This window comes from Vipera ursinii, assembly GCF_947247035.1.
Source record: "Vipera ursinii genome assembly, chromosome: Z".
NCBI lineage: Eukaryota > Metazoa > Chordata > Lepidosauria > Squamata > Viperidae > Vipera > Vipera ursinii.
Genome location: NC_139517.1, coordinates 3,323,156 through 3,343,164, shown reverse-complemented (window position 1 = coordinate 3,343,164; position 20,009 = coordinate 3,323,156). Strand labels below are relative to the sequence as shown.

At 44.1% G+C, this 20,009-nt stretch overlaps 1 long non-coding RNA gene across 1 annotated transcript; it reads left to right on the top strand.

Annotated features, from left to right (window-relative positions):
- Positions 1-7,024: 7,024 nt before the first annotated feature.
- Positions 7,025-15,618, top strand: LOC310649443. Its single transcript, XR_014494230.1, has 3 exons — positions 7,025-7,254; positions 8,829-9,018; positions 15,587-15,618. It is a non-coding gene; the product is annotated as an uncharacterized lncRNA (long non-coding RNA).
- The last annotated feature ends 4,391 nt before the right edge of the window (positions 15,619-20,009 follow it).

The following is a 20,009-nucleotide window of genomic DNA, read 5'->3' as shown; positions in this document are numbered from 1 at the left end:
ATGTTGGCCGGGGAATTCTGGGAGTTGAAGTCCATCCTTCTTAAGTGGCTGAGGTTGCTACCTCCCATGTTGGCCGGGGGAATTCTGGGAGTTGAAGTCCATCCTTCTTAAGCGGCTGAGGTTGCTACCTCCCATGTTGGCTGGGGAATTCTGGGAGTCGAAGTCCATCCTTCTTTAAGTGGCTGAGGTTGCTACCTCCCATGTCGGCCGGGGAATTCTGGGAGTTCAAGTCCATCCTTCTTAAGTGGCTGAGGTTGCTACCTCCCATGTTGGCTGGGGAATTCTGGGAGTTGAAGTCCATCCTTTTTAAGTGGCTGAGGTTGCTACCTCCCATGTCGGCCGGGGAATTCTGGGAGTTCAAGTCCATCCTTCTTAAGTGGCTGAGGTTGCTACCTCCCATGTCGGCCGGGGAATTCTGGGAGTTGAAGTCCACCCTTCTTAAGTGGCTGAGGTTGCTACCTCCCCTGTTGGCTGGGGAATTCTGGGAGTTGAAGTCCATCCTTCTTAAGTGGCTGAGGTTGCTACCTCCCCTGTTGGCCGGGGAATTCTGGGAGTTGAAGTCCATCCTTCTTAAGTGGCTGAGGTTGCTACCTCCCATGTTGGCCGGGGAATTCTGGGAGTTGACGTCCACCCATCTTAAAGTGGCCAAGCTAGAGAACAACCCATAAAAGAACCCCGTGCAACAATGGAACGTTAAAACGAACAAAGTGAAAATTTTCACGTGGCCCTTACAGTAGTAGGTCAATGTTCCTCCGTGGCTTAGCTGCCACTGATTATGTCATTATTGATTATGTCAAGAACTCTCTGCCCGCAAGCATCATTTTTAAAGTTTTTCCACCAATGTAGCCGAGAGGGGTCCATGGCAATGCATTTGATCTGGGGCTTTGAAGAGCTGCTTGGAAATTTTGTTCTTCCAGGCTGATTTACTGGCCTAATGGTTAGTTGTGGCCCGAAATGTGTATGGCTTGGTTTGTAGACCTGCGCTGACTTCCAGCAGATATCCAGCTGTATAGGTAGGCCTCAACTTATGACTTTACCATTACAGTTAGGTAATTATGATTGTAATTTTTACGTATTTATGTCATTACCGTTTTTATTTCTTTTAACAAGGAAGCGCTAACCGTACCGTCTCAGCGGTTCTGCCCACAGATATTGTTTCCCTGTCTCAACATTTGTTCCTTGTCTCCTTCCGTTGGCTTGTTCATTCTGCTTCCAACGATTAAGAAATATATTTTGTAAAAAAAAGCGGGGGCCAGGGGCGGGGGGAATGCTATTAAAAAGGAGGGGAACCCCTAGGAAATGTTCCATTTTTGCAGGAATGCCAAAAGCTCAGAGCCCTATAAGAAAATCTCAGCAGGTTTTATCCATGCAAAGAATTGTTCAGGTGCTACTGCCAGGTACAATAGGACAAGCATTTGTCTGAAATGGCCTAGGGCAGGGGTGTCAAACTGCCGGCCCATGGGCCGGATGTGTCATAGCAAAACCGTGCCCACCCCATTGCCGGCAAGTTTGACACCCCGGTCAAGGGTTTCCTGCCTGAGCAGGGGGTCGGACTAGAAGACCTCCAAGGTCCCTTCCGCTATTCTATTCTATTCTGTTCTGTTCTGTTCTCTTCTATTCTCTTCTGTTCTGTTCTGTTCCTTATTTCTATTCTATTCTGTTCTGTTCTGTTCTATTCTATTCTGTTCTGTTCTGTTCCTTATTTCTGTTCTATTCTATTCTATTCTATTCTATTCTATTCTATTCTATTCTATTCTATTCTATTCTGTTCCTTATTTCTATTCTATTCTATTCTATTCTATTCTATTCTATTCTATTCTATTCTATTCTATTCTATTCTATTCTATTCTATTCTATTCTATTCTATTCTATTCTGTTCCTTATTTCTATTCTATTCTATTCTATTCTATTCTATTCTATTCTATTCTATTCTATTCTATTCTATTCTATTCTATTCTATTCTATTCTATTATTCTATTCTATTCTATTCTATTCTATCCTATTCTATTCTATTCTATTCTATTCTATCCTATTCTATTCTATTCTATTCTATTCTATTCTATTCTATTCTATTCTATTCTATTCTATTCTATTCTATTCCATTCCGTATTTTCTATTCTATTCTATTCTATTCTATTCTATTCTATTCTATTCTATTCTATTCTGTTCCTTATTTCTATTCTATTCTATTCTATTCTATTCTATTCTATTCTATTCTATTCTATTCTATTATTCTATTCTATTCTATTCTATTCTATTCTATTCTATTCTATTCTATTCTATTCTATTCTATTCTATTCTATTCTATTCTATTCTATTCTATTCTATTCTATTCTTTTCTATTCTATTCCATTCCATTCCATACCATACCATACCATACCATACCATACCATACCATACCATACCATACCATACCATGAGATTCAAGGTACTGGTTATGACCTACAAAGCCTTACATGGCATGGGTCCGGAGTACCTTAGGGAGCACCTGCCGCCGGCATCAACTTCCCTCCGCCCAGTGCGCTCCCACAGAGAGGGCCTCCTCAGGGTGCCGCCGTTCGGAGAATGCCGTCTGGTGGCTCCCAGGGGGAGGTCCTTCTCTGTGGGTGCGCCTGACCTGTGGAACCGTTTACCGGTTGAGCTCCGGATGGCTCCCGACCTTCGCTCCTTCCGATGTGACCTAAAAACCTATTTATTTGAGCAATCCGGCCTGGTCTGATGGGTTTTGTTTTAATTATTGTTTTAATGTAATTTATTTTCTGCATTTGGGTACTAGGGTTTAATTTGTTTTTAATTTCTTTATTTTGGGTATTTATGGTATTTATTTATTTATTTATTTATTGATGGGATTTATATCCCGCCCTATCTCCCGAAGGACTCAGGGCGGCTAACAGCAAAACATATAATAGGTACAGAAATCAAGATAGAAATAAAATTGAGAACATCTGTGCAATAAATTAAAATTAGAGAATTTAAAAAAAATAAATTAAAAATACTAAATATAAATTAATTAAAATGCCTGTCCCTGTTATGTCCCTGTTCACCGCCCTGAGTCCTTCGGGAGAAGGGCGGTATACAAATCAAATCAAATAAATAAATAAATACCATTCCATACCATTCCATATTCTATTCTATTCTGTTCCGTTCCGTTCCATTTCATTCTATTCTATTCTATTCTATTCTATTCTATTCTATTCTATTCTATTCTATTCTATTCTATTCTATTCTACGTATTCTATTCTGTTCCATTCAAATATTATTCTATTCTATTCTGTTCTATTCTATTCCATTCCATTCCATTCCAATTCCTGTTCTGTTCCGTTCCATTCTAATATTATTCTATTCTATTCTATTCTATTCTATTCTATTCTATTCTATTCTATTCTATTCTATTCTATTCTATTCTATTCTATTCCTTATTTTTATTCTATTCTATTCTATTCTATTCTATTCTATTCTAGTTCTGTTCTATTCTATTCTAGTTCTGTTCTATTCTATTCTATTCTATTCTATTCTATTCTATTCTATTCTATTCTATTCTAGAACAGAACAGAACAGAACAGAACAGAATAGAATAGAATAGAATAGAAGCTGGAAGGGACCTTGGAGGTCTTCTAGTCCAGCCCCCCTGCTCAAAGCAGGAGGACCTATACCATCTCAGAGAAGTGACTGTCTAGTCTCTTCTTAAAAACCTCCAGCGGTGGAGCGCCCACGATTTCCAGTGGCAAGCTGTCCCGCTTGTTAAGTGTCCTCACCATTAGGAAGTCTCTCCTTAATTCCAGGTTGCTTCTCTCTCTGGTTAGACAGGGTGGCGGGTGCGAACTGAGCTGGCTTTAAAACAGGACTGTGCAAATTTACGGAGAAGCGGTCCATTTCTGATCATTCGCTTACGGAAAGGGCTCTAGGTTACCCTCATTAGGATATTTTTTTTTTAAGCCTCCACCTGATGCTTCTGATCCCCTGCCTTCCCCACCCCCCCACCCCCCCGCTTCTGTTTTTCTGTTTCATTACCTTTTCAAGCCATTTAAGTCTGCAATTGATCTCGGTAGCTGGTGGCCACAAGCCATAAATTATGCATTGTGTGAACGAGACTTTGCTTTCTCCCGTCTTGAATCTTCTGCGAATGCAGCCAGTTTTCTAAGGAAAGGAGAGAGATTTTTTTTTCCCCCGCCCCCGCACATCTGTCTTTTGTCCACGGGGCATATCACGTTGGTGAGCGCCCACATTTTGAAGACTGCGCACCAGTTCTGAAAAGAAGGACCAGGGGTGACATGATCGCAGTCTTCCAGTATCTCAGGGGCTGCCCCAAAGAAGAGGGAGTCAAGCTATTCTCCAAAGCGCCAGAAGGGAAGACAAGAAGCCATGGATGGAAACTAACCCAGGAGAGAAGCAACCTAGAACTAAGGAGAAACTTCCTGACAGTTAGAACAATTAATCAGTGGAACAACCTGCCTCCAGAGGTGGTGAATGCTCCATCACTGGAAGTTTTTTCCAAGAAGAGACGGGACAGCCATTTTGTCTGAAATGGTATAGGGTTTTTCTGCCTGAGCAGGGGGTTGGACTAGATGACCTCCGAGGTCCCCTTCCAACTCTGTTAGTCTGTTATCCTGATCCTCCACACCATACCAAAAAAGAGGGGGGAAAAAGATGGTGAGATCCTAGAAAGAGCGCAGAGAAGAGGAATAAAGATGATGAGGGATCTGGAGACTAAATCGTACGATGAACGGTTGCTGAAATTGGGTATGTCTAGTTTAATGAAGAGAAGGACCAGGGGGTTGACATGGCAGCAGTCTCCCAATCTTTGAGGGGCTGCCTAAAGAAGAGGGGGTCCACTTATGGTCCAGAGCATCTGAGGGCGGGACAAGAAGCCAAGGATGGAAAACACTCAAGGGGAGAAGCAACCTGGAAGTAAGGAGGAATTTTCTGACAGCGAGAACAGTTAACCAGTGGAACGACTGGCCACCAGAGGTTGTGGGTCCTTCATCATTGGAAATTTTTAAGAAGAGATTGGACAACCATTTGTCTGGAATGGTACAGGATCTCTAGCTAGAGCAGGGGATTGGAAAATCTCCAAGGCTTTTGTGCCTCAGCAAGGGGTTGGACTAGATGATCTTGAAGCTCCCTTCCAACTCTATTAATCTGTTATTCTAGTCCCCCCCCCCGATCCAAAAAACATGCTGAGACCCTTGAAAGTGTTTAGAGAAGGACAAAATATTTGGGGCAAACTAGATTTTTTATATTATTATTATTATTATTATTATTATTATTATTATTATTATTATTATTATTATTATTGACTGGAGCACCCACATATCCAGGGAACTTCCTTGCGCCTGGAATTGTGGGTGCTAAAGGTGGTTTGGGGTTTTATTCTCCATTTTCAATTCCCTTCGACACCCATCCAGCTTTGGGGCCAAGGTTGGGTGTGTATGTGTGCGATGATAGTCTCCATATGGGAATTGTTGAGAGTTACTTTGGTCTATTGATTGAAAAGCCGTGAGTTCTAATCCTACCTTGGGTATGAAGGTGGCCCGGCGGGTCTCTGCCTCGTAGCCCTGAGAAGAAGGCAAGGGTAAACCACTTCTAAAAAAAATATTGCTAAGAAAAGTAGATAGATTCAAAGTGGGTGGGGGAAAACCCCAAATTTAAGACTCATGGACTTCAACTCCCAGAATTCCCCGGCCAGCGTGAAGCTGGCTAGGGAATTCTGGGAGTTGAAATCCACACATTTTAAAATTACTCAGGTTGAGAAACATTGGTCATTCTCAGCGCATAACCACTCATTTAGTCACTGTTAGTTACAAGGGCACAGGAAAAAAAGCGACTTGTGATCGGTCCTCAGACTTACGACCATTGGTCATGTGATCAGAATTCAGCCTGTATTTCCGACGGTCGCAGCATCCCAGGGTCACTCGGTCGCCATTTGCAGCCTTCCCAGCTGACTTCCCACAAGAAAAATGAATAGAGGAAGCTGGATGGATTCGTTTAACGACCTCAGCGGTTTGCTTAACAGCCGTTTGAGAAAAAGGTAGTTAAATCGGAGATAACTCACTAAACGACAACTTTGCATAAAAATTCTCCTCCGGTTACGGTGCAGGAATAAAATTTTCTTAGACATTTTTGTTTATTAGCCTCTGACCCTTTTGCCTTGCTATAAAAACAACCCATTTCCTACTTTTGTTTTTAGATTAGATTAGACTGGATAACCTTTATTGTCATTTTTTTTTTCCCCTGCGGGCACAACGGCACAATTTAAAAATGAAATTTGAGTTGCCTGCTCTCAAAGTGTACACCTGCATAACACACATTTTGTTGTTGTTAGTTGGGAAGTCGTGTCCGACCCATTGCGACCCTATGGACAACGTTCCTCCAGGCCTTCCTGTCCTCTACCATCTTCTGGAGTCCATTTAAGCTCACGCCTACGGCTTCAGTGACTCCATCCAGCCACCTCATTCTCTGTCGTCCCCTTCTTCTATTGCCCTCAATCTTTCCCAGCATGAGGCTCTTCTCCAGTGAGTCCTTCCTTCTCATTAGGTGGCCAAAGTATTTGAGTTTTAGCTTCAGGATCTGGCCTTCTAAAGAGCAGTCAGGGTTGATCTCCTCTAGGACTGACCGGTTTGATCGCCTTGCAGTCCAAGTGACTCGCAGGAGTCTTCTCCAGCACCATAGTTCAAAGGCCTCAATTCTTTGGCGCTCAGCCTTTCTTATGGTCCAACTTTCACTGCCATACATTGCAACTGGAAAGACCATAGCCTTGACTATACGCACTTTTGTTGACAGGGTGATGTCTCTGCTTTTTAGTGTGCCGTCTAGATTTGCCATGGCTTTCCTCCCGAGGAGCAAGCGTCTTTTAATTTCTTGGCTGCAGTCCCCATCTGCAGTGATCTTGGAGCCCAGGAAAATAAACACACATTTAAAACATACTATATACAACATAGGTGTAGACCTACACCCTGACATATAAATATAAGTAACATATAAATATTATTCACTGTCCATCTTGAACACGCAACAGAAGGAAGAAGCTTTAGATCTCGCTGTATGGAACAACGCTGTGGCTAAACCTGGATGTTCTTTCTCTCTCTCTTTTTTTTTTACAAAATATATTTATGAATCTTGAAAAGAAGAATAAGCAAGCAAATACAAGGAGAGAAAAAAAAGCACTGATGTACAAAAACTATAGCTGGGAGCAGATTTCCCGACATCCTACGGTTCACGGTTAAAAAAAAACCAATAATAACTATCCAAAATCAGGTATATTAAATTATTTGAACAATAAGAGGGAGGATTTTTTTAATTTCTGAGCTGAGGGCTCAAATCCCCAGTATTTGTCGCGTTTAAAATTCTAAAATAGCACTTTTATCTGGGTTATTTTCTTCATTGCACAGGGCTGGGTAACATTAGCTGGTCTCTGAGCATGGCTAAATCATTTTTCTATTGTTGCCAAGAAAATTACACAGATGGGTTAATAGTCACTGGGCACTGAAATTTGTCTTGAGGGAGACTTGCCTTTGTCTGTTTTATACTCTCTTGCTCTCTGATGTGTGCAGTGACAGCAAACACTGAAAAAGGAGGAAGTAGGAGAGAGATTGCAAACTTTAGAAATGATGGTTTAGGCCAGGGGTCGGCAACCCGAAAAAGGAAAAGAGCCACTGGGAACCGGTTCCATCACACATAAAAAAAGTGGGAGCCGCGTGCGTGCGTCCATGCATGCGCAAAAAACGTTTTTGTGCATGCGCAAAACGGGTTTTTCTTGCGCATGCGCAGACGCGCGCGGTTGCCTTTTTTTTATGTGTCATGGAACCGGTTCCCGGTTGCGCGACGGCGACGGCCCGTCTGCAAAGCTGCCGCTTTCAGCAGCTTTGCAGACGGGCCGCGGCAGCTTTCGAAAGAAGCAAGGCCGCTACCCATTCCGAGAGGTGCGCGCGCACCTCTCTGAACGATCGTAGGTGCGCGCGCACCTCCCCAAACCTCCCCAAACGTCGGCAGGTCTCCGGACGGCGGCGGCTTGGGAGAGGTGCACGCGTACTCTCCAAACCGCCACCATCCCGTTTGCACAGCTGCCGTGTTTGTCAATGTTTGACGAACGCGGCAGGTCTCCGGATGGGACGGCGGCGGCTTGGAGAGGTGCGCGTGCACCTCTGCCCTTCGGAAAGGTGCGCGCGCACCTCTCGGAATGGGCGGTGCCACTCTCCATTTGGAGAGGTGTGCGCGCACCACTGCCCGTTCGAAGAGGTGCGCGCGCACTGGGCGGCTGGGAGCCGCAGGAGACGGCTCAAAGAGCTGCATGTGGCTCCGGAGCCGCGGGTTGCCGACCCGTGGTTTAGGCAGTAAACCAGGGTTAAAGAAACTAGGGCTCGGCGAGACAGATGAACTGTGTCTTATATGTCCAGTTGAGCCCTAGTTTCTTTAACCCTGGTTTACTGCTTAAAACTATAGTTTCTGAAGTTTGCAGAGCATGCTAAGCCGTAGGCCATAGATTACAAGCCACGCAACCATCATAAATGTGGGTCAGTTGTCAAGCATCCGAATGTAAATCACGTGAGCACGGGGATGCTGCAACGGTCCTAAGTGGTCATAAATGACTTTTTCTTCCCCCCCAGTGGGCCGTTGTAACTTTGAACGGTCGCTAAGCGGACTGTACAGGTAGCCCTCAGCTTACAGCCACACGGGAGCCCCAAATTTCTGTTGTGAAGTGAGACATTTGTGCCTTAAGTGAGCTTCGCCCCGTTTGACGACCTTGTAAATTTGAATCCCTGCAATTGTGAAGTTAGTAACCCGCTCGTTAAATGAATCCCGCTTCCCCATTTGACTTTGCTTGTCAGAAGGTCGCAAAAGAGGAATCCCGTGACCTTGGGACACACAGCGACCGTCATAAGTACGAACCAGTTGCCGAGCCTCCGAATCTTGACTGCCTGATCACCGGGCGTGCCGCAAAGCTCGCAACTGTGGAGAACGGTCCTAAGTCACATTTTTCCGCGCCGTTGTCACTTCAGGCAGTCACTAAGCAAACTTGTTGTAAGTTGAGGACTACTTGTATAATCTGAGCTAATACGATCAGATCTGACACCTCCCTCCTGGTGATAAAGCAGCCCCCGATTTTTAATCTCCCGGAACGAATTTGCAAACAGGGATCAGGCCAAAGCCGTTTAAATGCACAATTTCCCAAAACCCCCCTGCAGTTAACTGGCAGCAGAGACCCCCTGAAATAGGGGATTTGTCTAGGGCATGGGTCTTCAAACTCGGCCCTTTTATGACTCATGGACTTCAACTCCCAGAATTCCTCAGCCAGGCATGCTGGCTGAGGAATTCTGGGAGTTGAAGTCCATGAGTCATAAAAGGGCCGAGTTTGAAGACCCCTGGTCTAGGGAGATTCTCCATTTATTTATTTATTTATTTATTTATTTATTTATTTATTTATTTATTTATTTATTTATTAGATTTCTATACCACCCTATTCCCTCCATTTATTTATTTATTTATTTATTTATTTATTTATTTATTTATTTATTATAGATTTCTATACCGCCCTATTCCCGAAGGACTCAGGGCGGTTTACAGGGCAAAGTTAAAAACAGTTAAAACAGTACAAAAGTTAAAATACAGTTAAAATTAAAATAGAATTACCGTAAATAACGTTAGCCCAAAATTTAAAATTTAATTTAAAATTTAAAACCCCTCAGTCCAGGCCAGCTAAATCAAACAACCAGGTTTTTAGGTCCCGGCGAAACGAACGAAGGTCGGGGGCGGTCCGGAGTTCCACAGGCAGGTCGTTCCAGGTCATGGTTATCCCAAAGGTGCTTTTTTTTTCTCAGGAGGCACCTGGACTTCCTTGTTTTTTCTTGGAAGAGGTTTTGCTTCTCATCCCAGAAGCTTCTTCAGGTTCTGACTGGACGGTGGGGAACGGCAGGATTTATGCTCCTTTGCAGTCATCTGGTCGTTTGCATTCTTTGAGAGGATCGTTGAGGCCACTTGGAGGTTTTATCTGTCTCTCCTCAGGGTCACCTGAGCGGTGCAAACGGGCGTGGAGCCTTCTTGGAACTGCTGAAAGGACCGTGTGGTAGACTGGAGATAGTTGGTGTCGTGTCCCTCCCCCTCGGTTGAGGGAGGGGTGCTCAGTTTGACCGAGATATGGCCTCTTCGACCCCCCTCGTTCAAGCCAGCTGTCCTCTCTGTCCAGAATGGGGACACTGCTGTCTTCGAAGGAGCGGCCTTGGTCTTCTAAAGGCAGACGGGCGGCCGAATTTGGTCCCGCTGGGTTTGTTCTCCTCTGGTGTGCCATGTGTTTGTGAAGGGGTTGTTTTGTTTCCCCCAGTGTACAGCTCTGTGTACAGATCAGTCTACCGCACGGTCCTTTCAGCAGTTCCAGGAAGGCTCCACGCCCGTTTGCACAGCTCAGGAGACTCTTGAGGAGACAGATAAAACCTCGCAAGTGGCCTCCACGATCCTCTAAAAGAATACAAACGACCAGATGACTGCAAAGGAGTATAAATCCTTCCGCTTCCCCACCATTTAGTCAGAACCTGAAGAAGCTTCTGGGACGAGAAGCGAAACCTCTTCCAAGAAAAAACAAAAAAGTCCAGTTGCCTCCTGAAAAAAAAAAAGCATCTTTGGGACTTGAGGGGATATCAAGCTTTCTACCATCTTGGTTTGTTTGTTTTTTTAATTGATAAGAGTCTTTTCCCCCTGCTCGGCTTAGGATGAGTCCTCGACTTACGACTTACGATGACAATTGAAGCCAACGTTTCTGTCGCTAAGCAAGACCTGCGTTAAGTGAGTTTTGCCTCGTTTGATCGGCCTTTCTCGACTCGTCGTTAAGCGGGTGGTAAGAGAGCCATGCCTTCGTTACGTGGACCTGGCTTCCCCCCCCTCGTTGACTTTGCGGGTTAGAAGGTCGGCAAAGCGGACCGTGTGACCCTGGGATGTTGTGATCGTCACAAGTAGGAGTCAGCTGGCCAGCGGCTGAATGTTGAAGTCACAAGTCGCCATTATGTGACGCCTCGCTTGAGGACCGCAATCTTAACGAGTTTTCCACTCCTTATTTTGTGTCCCGACTCGAGGGCTGGCTGTACAGAAACACAGGTAGTCCTCGACGTACGACGGTTCATTTAGCGACCATTCACCATTTACAACGGCGCTGAAAAAACCGACTTAGGACCGTTTTTCACACTTAATGACCGTTTCAGCATCTCCGACGGTCACGTGATCAAAATTCGGACCCTTGGCAAATGACTCGTATTTATGACGGTCGCAGCGTCCCAGCGTCACGTGATCCACTTTGGCGACCTTCTGACAGGCAAAGTCAATGGGGAAAGCCCGATTCACTTAACCACCGTGTGACTTAACTTAACAGCTGCACTGATTAGCTTAACAACGGTGTCGAGAAAGGTCGTAAAATGGGGCAAAACTCACTTAACAAACGTCTCACTTAACAACATACATTCTGGGGTCATTTGTAGCCGTCAGTCAAGGACTATTTGTACAGCAACCCCTTCAATCCGATTGAAGGCCTTTTCTCTTCTGAATTACATGTTTTTCCCCCCCAAAAAATCTCAATTCTCTATGTTTTTCTGTCACATCAGGAAATGCCGCCACTGTTCTGTACCAGCCTGCTACCGGCCCTGCAGAAAAAGCAAGGACAACCCCTTTACAAACGGCAAGAGGCTGGAATTAAGCCTGCCAAATTTATTAAGATAAAACAGAGCAAAACAGGACACCAACCATGAAACAGGAGCTATGAAACAGGAACTATTCAAGCGGTTGCCTTCAGCAAACCAGCCCTCCCACACATTCCCCTTTTATACAGTTCAGGTGTGGCTTCTCTCTGCCTCCTTCCGAGGTGCCCCATTGCCTTCCTCTGTTTACTCCTGATTGACTGCCTCCTGCGTCGGGCGTCCTTGAACAGGGCCAGCTGTGGGTCATCTTCATCCACGCTGTCAGGCTCACACAGCTGGGTCTCAGTCGTGACCAGGTGGGAGGGGCCTGGCTGAGGGCTCTCATCAGCAAGCTCTTCAACACCCCCCTCCTCCTCTGAGTCATCTGACCCAACTGCCGAACCCACAGGCTGACCCTGAATCACAACAGCCACGTTGGGTTTAATTCCCTTTGCATCCTTTCTCTCTGAGATAATAATAATAATAATAAGTTGGAAGGGACCTTGGAAGTCATCTAGTCCAACCCCCTGCTCAGGCAGGAATCCCTGTACCATTTCAGACAAATGGCTGTCCAGTCTCTTCTTAAAAACTTCCAGTGTTGGAGCATTCACAGCTTCTGGAGGCAGATGGTTCCACTGGATAATTGTTCTAACTATCAGGAAATTTCTCCTTAGTTCTAGGTTGCTTCTCTCCTTGACTAGTTTTCATCCGTTGCTTCTTCTCCTGCCCTCAGGTGCTTTGGAGAATAGCTTGACTCCCTCTTCTTTGGGGCAGCCCCTGAGATATTGGGACACTGCTATCATGTCACCCCTCACCCTTCTCTTCATTAAAGATAGAGCAGAGAAAAATGAGCCTTGGTGGAGCAGTGGGCTAATGCCTCCTTAAGTAACACCAGCTGCCTGCAATTAGTGCAGGTTCGAGTCCCACCAGGCTCAAGGTTGACTCAGCCTTCCATCCTTCCGAGGTAGGTAAAATGAGGACCCAGATTGTTGGGGGCAATTAAGCTGACTTTGTGATAATGCCGCTTGGGGGGGGGGGCAAAAGCCCTAATAATAAACAGGCATATACACAGAATGAAGGCTATTGCTAAGCACATTTGATTTGTGCTTCTTAAGATTGTAAGCCGCCCTGAGTCTTCGGAGAAGGGCGGGATATAAATGGGATTAAAAAACAAAACAAAACCATTTTTAAATAGCTGCCTCCAGTGATTTTTTTTTCTTTAACTGACGTGGCTTCCCTTCTCTTTCTCCAAAATACTCTTTCCCCGAGATCAAACCTGCTATTTTTTCCCCTCTCAATTCAGGTTAAGCAGCGTTATGCAAGCACAGGAAAAGACTGAGAAATAGTGAACGAAAGGGAAATTAAAGGCAGGAGCTGAGAGATGAAGGGGGTGGAAAAATTGGTCTGAAATGAAAAAGAAAAAAAAAGAAAAAATAGCTTGTTTTGAAGATGACACAGCGGGCTCAAAAGTTCAAACCTCTTTTTTGCAAAAGGAATTGGTGGGCCCAGAATAAATTTTTTTAAAAAATTACATTTGATTTCAACTGAATTAAGATCGTATTAAAGGGACGCGGTGGCTCAGTGGGTTAGGACGCTGAGCTTGTCGATCAGAAGGTCGGCAGTTTGGCGGGTCGAATCCCGAGTGCCGCGTAGCAGAGTGAGTGCCTGTTACTCGTCCCAGCTTCTGCCAACCTAGCAGTTCGAAAGCACGTAAAAATGCAAGTCGAAAAATAGGGACCACTACGGTGGGAAGGTAACAGCGTTCCGTGCGCCTTTGGCGTCTAGTCGTGCCGGCCACATGATCACGGAGACGTCCTCGGACAAGCGCTGCCTCTTCGACTTTGAAACGGAGATGAGCACCGGCCCCGAGAGTCGGAAACGACTAGCACGCATGTGCGGGGGAACCTTTACCTTTTAAGATCGTATTAAATTCAGTAAATACAAAGGTTAAGTCTGGTCTTCAGTGGTTAGAAGGAGGCAGCCTCTATTTGAATCTGCCTCTCTTGCCCCCTGCGCCAGTACCAAACTTGGCTCAATTACTTGAGTCACCTATTGTCCAAGAACCGATCTCGGATGCTTCTTGTTGGGACAATTTGGTAAGCTCCGAAGCTTCCTTCTTCTCCTGGGCTGCCTCTGCCTTGGCTGTCAGGACCAATCCGTCTTCTTCACCATGGGATGTCGTTTCTCATGTCGCGCTTGACTGCCCTGCGCACCCAGCCGGGGGTTCGTTGCCTCGCACTTAGCACACACGAGGCGAGGGAGGTTTCTGGGATTCAATTTGGCTTGAGGGGTGAGAATTGGAGAACAACTTTCCCGGGGCATCTTCACTGGGTTGAAGCTGAGAGATTGTCCCGCGGGAGACAATGGGTCAGTTGATATCCATAAAAGCCTGTTGTTGTTGTTACTATTATTATTGTTTGTTGTTTATTATTGTTGTTTTATTTAGTGTAGGGCATATGATACACGGACAAGCAGTATATATTAACATTTCACCTAGATTAATAAAACACCATAAATTATAAATGTCACTTAGGCCATCTAACCCTTGACGTGGCAGCATCGTTTATATATATCATGCGTGCCTGGCTGAGGAATTCTGGGGGTTGAAGTCCACAAGTCATAAAAAGGTCATCGTTCCCTCACGCTGGCTGAGGAATTCTGGGAGTTGAAGCTCACAAGTCATAAAGGGGTCATCGTTCCCTCACGCTGGCTGAGGAATTCTGGGAGTTGAAGTCCACAAGTCATAAAAAGGTCATCGTTCCCTCACGCTGGCTGAGGAATTCTGGGAGTTGAAGTCCACAAGTCATAAAAAGGTCATCGTTCCCTCACGCTGGCTGAGGAATTCTGGGAGTTGAAGTCCACAAGTCATAAAAAGGCCAAGTTTGAGGACCCCTGATACATACCTACATACATACATACAGTGCTTTTTTGTAAAAGAAAAAGGTGCCGGAACTCACACACGTCATACAACCCGCCTTGCCTACCCTACAAGGTTCCATCCAAAAAAGGTGCCGGAACTCCGTTCTGAGCGTTCTATGAGAAAAAAAGCCCTGCATACATGCATACATATATATAGCCTGTTTCAACCCTTGTAGTGGCAGCATCATTTAGATTGATAGATAGATAGATAGATAGATAGATAGATAGATAGATAGATAGATAGATAGATAGATAGATAGATAGATAGATAGATAGAGATATAGAGATATAGAGATATAGAGATACATAGATACATAGATACATAGATATATAGATATAAATTGGAATATAGATATAGATATAGATAGATAGATTGGAATACTGCATCCAGTTTTAGTCACCATGATGTAAAAAAGATGTTGAGACTCTAGAAAGAGTGCAGAGAAGAGCAGCAAAAATGATCAGGGGACTGGAGGCTAAACCATACAAAGAACGGTTTCTGGAATTGGGTGTGTCTAGTTTAATGAAGAGAAGGACAAGGGAGGACATGATAGCAGTCTTCCAATATTTGGGGGGCTGCTCCAAAGATGAGGGGGTCAAGCTGTTCTCCAAAGTGCCTGAAGGCAGGACAAGAAGCAACGGATGGAAACCCATCAAGGAGAGAATCAACCTAGCATTAAGGAGACATTGAGAACTAAATTAACCAGTGGAACTCCTTGCCTCCAGAAGCTGTGAATGCTCCAACACTGGAGGTTCTTAAGAAGAGATTGCAGAACCATTTGTCTGAAATGGTGTAGGGTTTTCTGCCTGAGCAGGGGGTTGGACTAGATGACTTCCAAGGTCCCTCCCAACTTTACTACTACTACTACTACTACTATTACTACTACTACTACTACTAGGGGAACAAACTTGGAGGGCCTATTTGTCCTTGGAAGTGGATCCCAAATCTAACTGAGGTGGTGGATCAAGTAACTCCTTCCTTCCCATCCTAATGCCAGCCTTCTCGTTCGCAGAAAGCATCCGGAAGGTTCTCAACCGGCCTGCCGTCCATCTCCTGGTGAGGGTGAAGCTTGAAACCAAACCCAAGAAAAATGAAGACCGGGTGCTGGTGAGATTATTCCGGGGACATTGGCAAAGGCCGGATTGTGATATGGGGGATAAACCACGGTGTAGATTTGTGTGCAAACACATTCGCTGCTAACTTGTTGTGGAGCAGCGCCGTGTCCTCGGGTCCACAGTACAATCTGCGCTTTCCCCAGAATCCTCTGGGAAAAGGGTAGATGGTAGGATCTTCTCCTTTCTCCTCCCTTCCCAGAATCCCCTGCAAGGACCTTTCCCTCTCTCCTCCCTTCCCAGAATCCCCTGCAAGGACTTTCCCCTCTCTCCTCCATTCCCACAATCCCCTGGGGGGAGGATCTATCCCTAGCAGCAGACTCCCAGAGGCTTTGGGTTGAGGCTGTTAAGTCAACCGGTAGAGTTTTCTCCACCCCAAGGGGAAAACGCCACACCTGCTAGCTTGTTGCTTTCTGAGTTTTGTTTTTGGAAACAGCAGCAGCCACGTACATACAGGTGGTCCTCAATTTACAACAGTTCATTTAGTGACTGTTCAAAGTCACACTGAAAAAGCGACTTATGACCGTTTTTCACACTTAACGACCGATGGTCACACAATCAAAATACAGGCACCTGGCAACTGACTCATATTCATGACGGTCGCAGTATCCCGGGGGTCGTAAGTCGAGGATTATATGTATAAAACGGCCGCTGCTCAATTTGAATGCCAGATTTAAATTTAAATTGAGCGAGCACCTTAAACGTTGTAGTTGAAGCTCTTCGTTGAGTGAACTGCACTGATTGTGGGAATTCGCAAGGGCTGTTTTCCCATTGGGAAAAAACCCAGCATTTATTTTGCCTCCTGAACAGATCCTAACATTAGAATCAGAATAGAGCTGGAGGGGACCTTGGAGGTCTTCTAGTCCAGCCCTCTCCTCAAGCAGGAGAACCCATACCATTTCAGACACGAGACTGTCTAGTCTCTTCTTAAAGATGTCCAGTGATGGAGCACCCACGATTTCTAGTGGCCAGCTGTTCCACTGGTTAATTGTCCTCACTGTTAGGAAGTTTCTCCTTAACTCCAGGTTGCTTCTCTCCTTGATTAGTTTCCATCCATTGAGTCTTGTCTTGCCTTTTGGTGCTTTGGGGAATAGGTTGACCCCCTCCTCCTTGTAGCAGCCCCTCCAATATCGGGACTCTGCCATCATGTCCCCCCCTCCAAGTCCTTCTTTTTTTCTAGTTTGGCCATTCCCAAATCCTGGCACCATTTTTTGTCTCCAGGCCTTTGATCATCTTAGTTGCTCTTCTCTGCACTTTTTCCAAAGTCTCAACATCTTTCCTGTAATGTGGCAACCAAAGCTGGATGCCGTATTCCAAGCGTGGCCTCGCTAAAAAGGCTTTGTAAAGCGGTACTAATACTTCCCGTGATTTTGATTCTGTGCCTCTGTTTATACAACCAAGGATTGTATTAGCAGACCTGAACCATGAAAAGGAGGCAGGAAAAGGCGAACCAGTTTCACAAGGCGTAAGGAGGAGAAGAACAGGGTGACTTTGTGGTCGCCAAAAATTAGAAGCCTGGTAGCGTCTTTTCCAACCGGCTCGCCTTATGAAAAAGCAGAAGATTTCACGAGCCGCTGATCGCTTCCTGAGATGCATCGGGGAAGCTTCTGCTTTTTAATAAAAAGAGCGAGTCGTAAAAGCTGCCACCAGACTCCTGTTCGTTCTTTCTTTCTTTCTTTCTTTCTTTCTTTCTTTCTTTCTTTCTTTTCTTTTCTTTTCTTTTCTTTTCTTTTCTTTTCTTTTCTTTTACAACCACGACTAGGGAGCAATTGTGCCGGTGGTTGTATATTATCTCTGTGCCTCGGTGCCTCCCAACCTCGTTGCTAAGCAAGAAATCTTAAGCCATCAATAATTCACCTCTTCTCCCTTGCAAATGGATAAAGACGCTGTCTGATCCTTTCATGTTTCTCTTTCACAAGATCTTTTAATGGCTCACACTCGCTCTCCCTTTCCCCTCCCCCCATGAATTCCTGATTAGTCAATTTGTCTTTTTCTCACTGGCACACGCAACAAACTCACAAAGGCCTTTCTCGGTTCTGCTTTCCAATATTCCCTTCCAAAGCATCACGGTGTGCGGAAGAATTTTTACACCGGCAGTGTGGCTGATTTGGTTCCTTCCAAACGCCTACAGCACCCATCATTCCCAGCCTGGGTGGCCTTGGGGATAGGGAATGTGGATCAAAAAGCAAAGCCAAACGTTAAGTAACCCTCCCCCATAATTTCATAATCAGGGGTGGGGAGAAGGAAAAGGCCATGTCGCATATCTCCAAGATTATAGCCAATTTATGCATTGAAACTCACCGATCTTAGTTTTATTCTATTTTTATTATTATTATTTTTCTTCTCGACAGGTTCTTACTACCTGGCGTATCTATTTGTTTGGAATTAAGATGCCTGCCAAGGTGAGTGGAACAGAGGAGAGAGAAAATAGGTCATTTAAGACAGAGTACTATTGCAACCTCAACAACTTTATAAGACATCTGGACTTCAACTCCCAGAATTCCCCAGCCAGCAAAGCTGGGAATTCTGGGAGTTGAAGTCCACACATCTTAAAGTTGTTGAGGTTCAAGAACACTGATCTAAAGGGAAGGGGGGGTTAAATGCTCTTTCATCTCTGGCAATTCATGTTCTCTTCCGGTAATTTCTGAGGGAAAATTGAGGGGTTTCTGGTGGTCTCTTTTTCCTTTTCCCAAGGAATTAAAATTAGCTAAAAACTAACCAGCTAAAAGGGACCTCAGTTCCTGATGATTTCAACAAACACACCCCTGTTCTTTTTAGGATAAGATTCCTCCAGATTGTGAGTCCCCGTCTCGTTTACCCCACTAGGATTTCCTAGTGGTGTCCCATCCTCGTATTACAAGCAGTCCTCGACTTAAAACAATTCGTTTAGTGACTGTTCAAAGTTACAATGGCACTGAAACAAGTCACTTATGATGTTTTTCACACTTACAACCGTTGCAGCACCCCTTATGGTTGCAGGATCGAAATATGGAATGGAATGGAATGGAATGGAATGGAATGGAATGGAATAGAATAGAATAGAATAGAATAGAATAGAATAGAATAGAATAGAATAGAATAGAATAGAATAGAATAGAATAGAATAGAATAGAATAATAAAATATGGAATAGAATAGGATAGGATAGGATAGGATAGAATAATAAAATGGAATAGAATAGAATAGAATAGAATAGAATAGAATAGAATAGAATAGAATAGAATAGAATAGAATAGAATAGAATAATAGAATAGAATAGAATAGAATAGAATAATAGAATAGAATAGAATAGAATAGAATAATAGAATAGAATAGAATAGAATAATAGAATAGAATAGAATAGAATAGAATAGAATAGAATAGAATAATAGAATAGAATAGAATAGAATAGAATAGAATAGAATAGAATAGAATAGAATAGAATAAGGAATGGAATGGAACAGAACGGAATAGAATAGAACAGAACGGAATAGAATAATAATTTTTTAATTTTTTTTTTAAATTTTAATTCCATTTATATCCCGCCCTTCTCCGAAGACTCAGGGCGGCTTACAAGCTTAGCAGTAGTAGCCTTCATTCTATGTATATGCCTGCTTATTAGGGCTTTCACACACACCCCAAGCGGCATTATTACAAAGTCAGCTTAATTGCCCCCAACAATCTGGGTCCTCATTTTACCTACCTCGGAAGGATGGAAGGCTGAGTCAACCTTGAGCCTGGTGGGACTCGAACCTGCACTAATTGCAGGCAGCTGGTGTTACTTAAGGAGGCATTAGCCCACTGCTCCACCAAGGCTAAAATACAGAATGGAATGGAATGGAACAGAACAGAACAGAACAGAACAGAACAGAACAGAACAGAATAGAATAGAATAGAATAATAGAATAGAATAGAATAGAATAGAATAGAATAGAGTAGAATAGAATAATAGAATAGAATAGAATAGAATAGAATAGAATAGAATAGAATAGAATAGAATAGAATAGAATAGAATAGAATAAGGAATGGAATGGAACAGAACGGAATAGAATAGAACAGAACGGAATAGAATAATAATTTTTTAATTTTTTTTTTAAATTTTAATTCCATTTATATCCCGCCCTTCTCCGAAGACTCAGGGCGGCTTACAAGCTTAGCAGTAGCCTTCATTCTATGTATATGCCTGCTTATTAGGGCTTTCACACACACCCCAAGCGGCATTATTACAAAGTCAGCTTAATTGCCCCCAACAATCTGGGTCCTCATTTTACCTACCTCGGAAGGATGGAAGGCTGAGTCAACCTTGAGCCTGGTGGGACTCGAACCTGCACTAATTGCAGGCAGC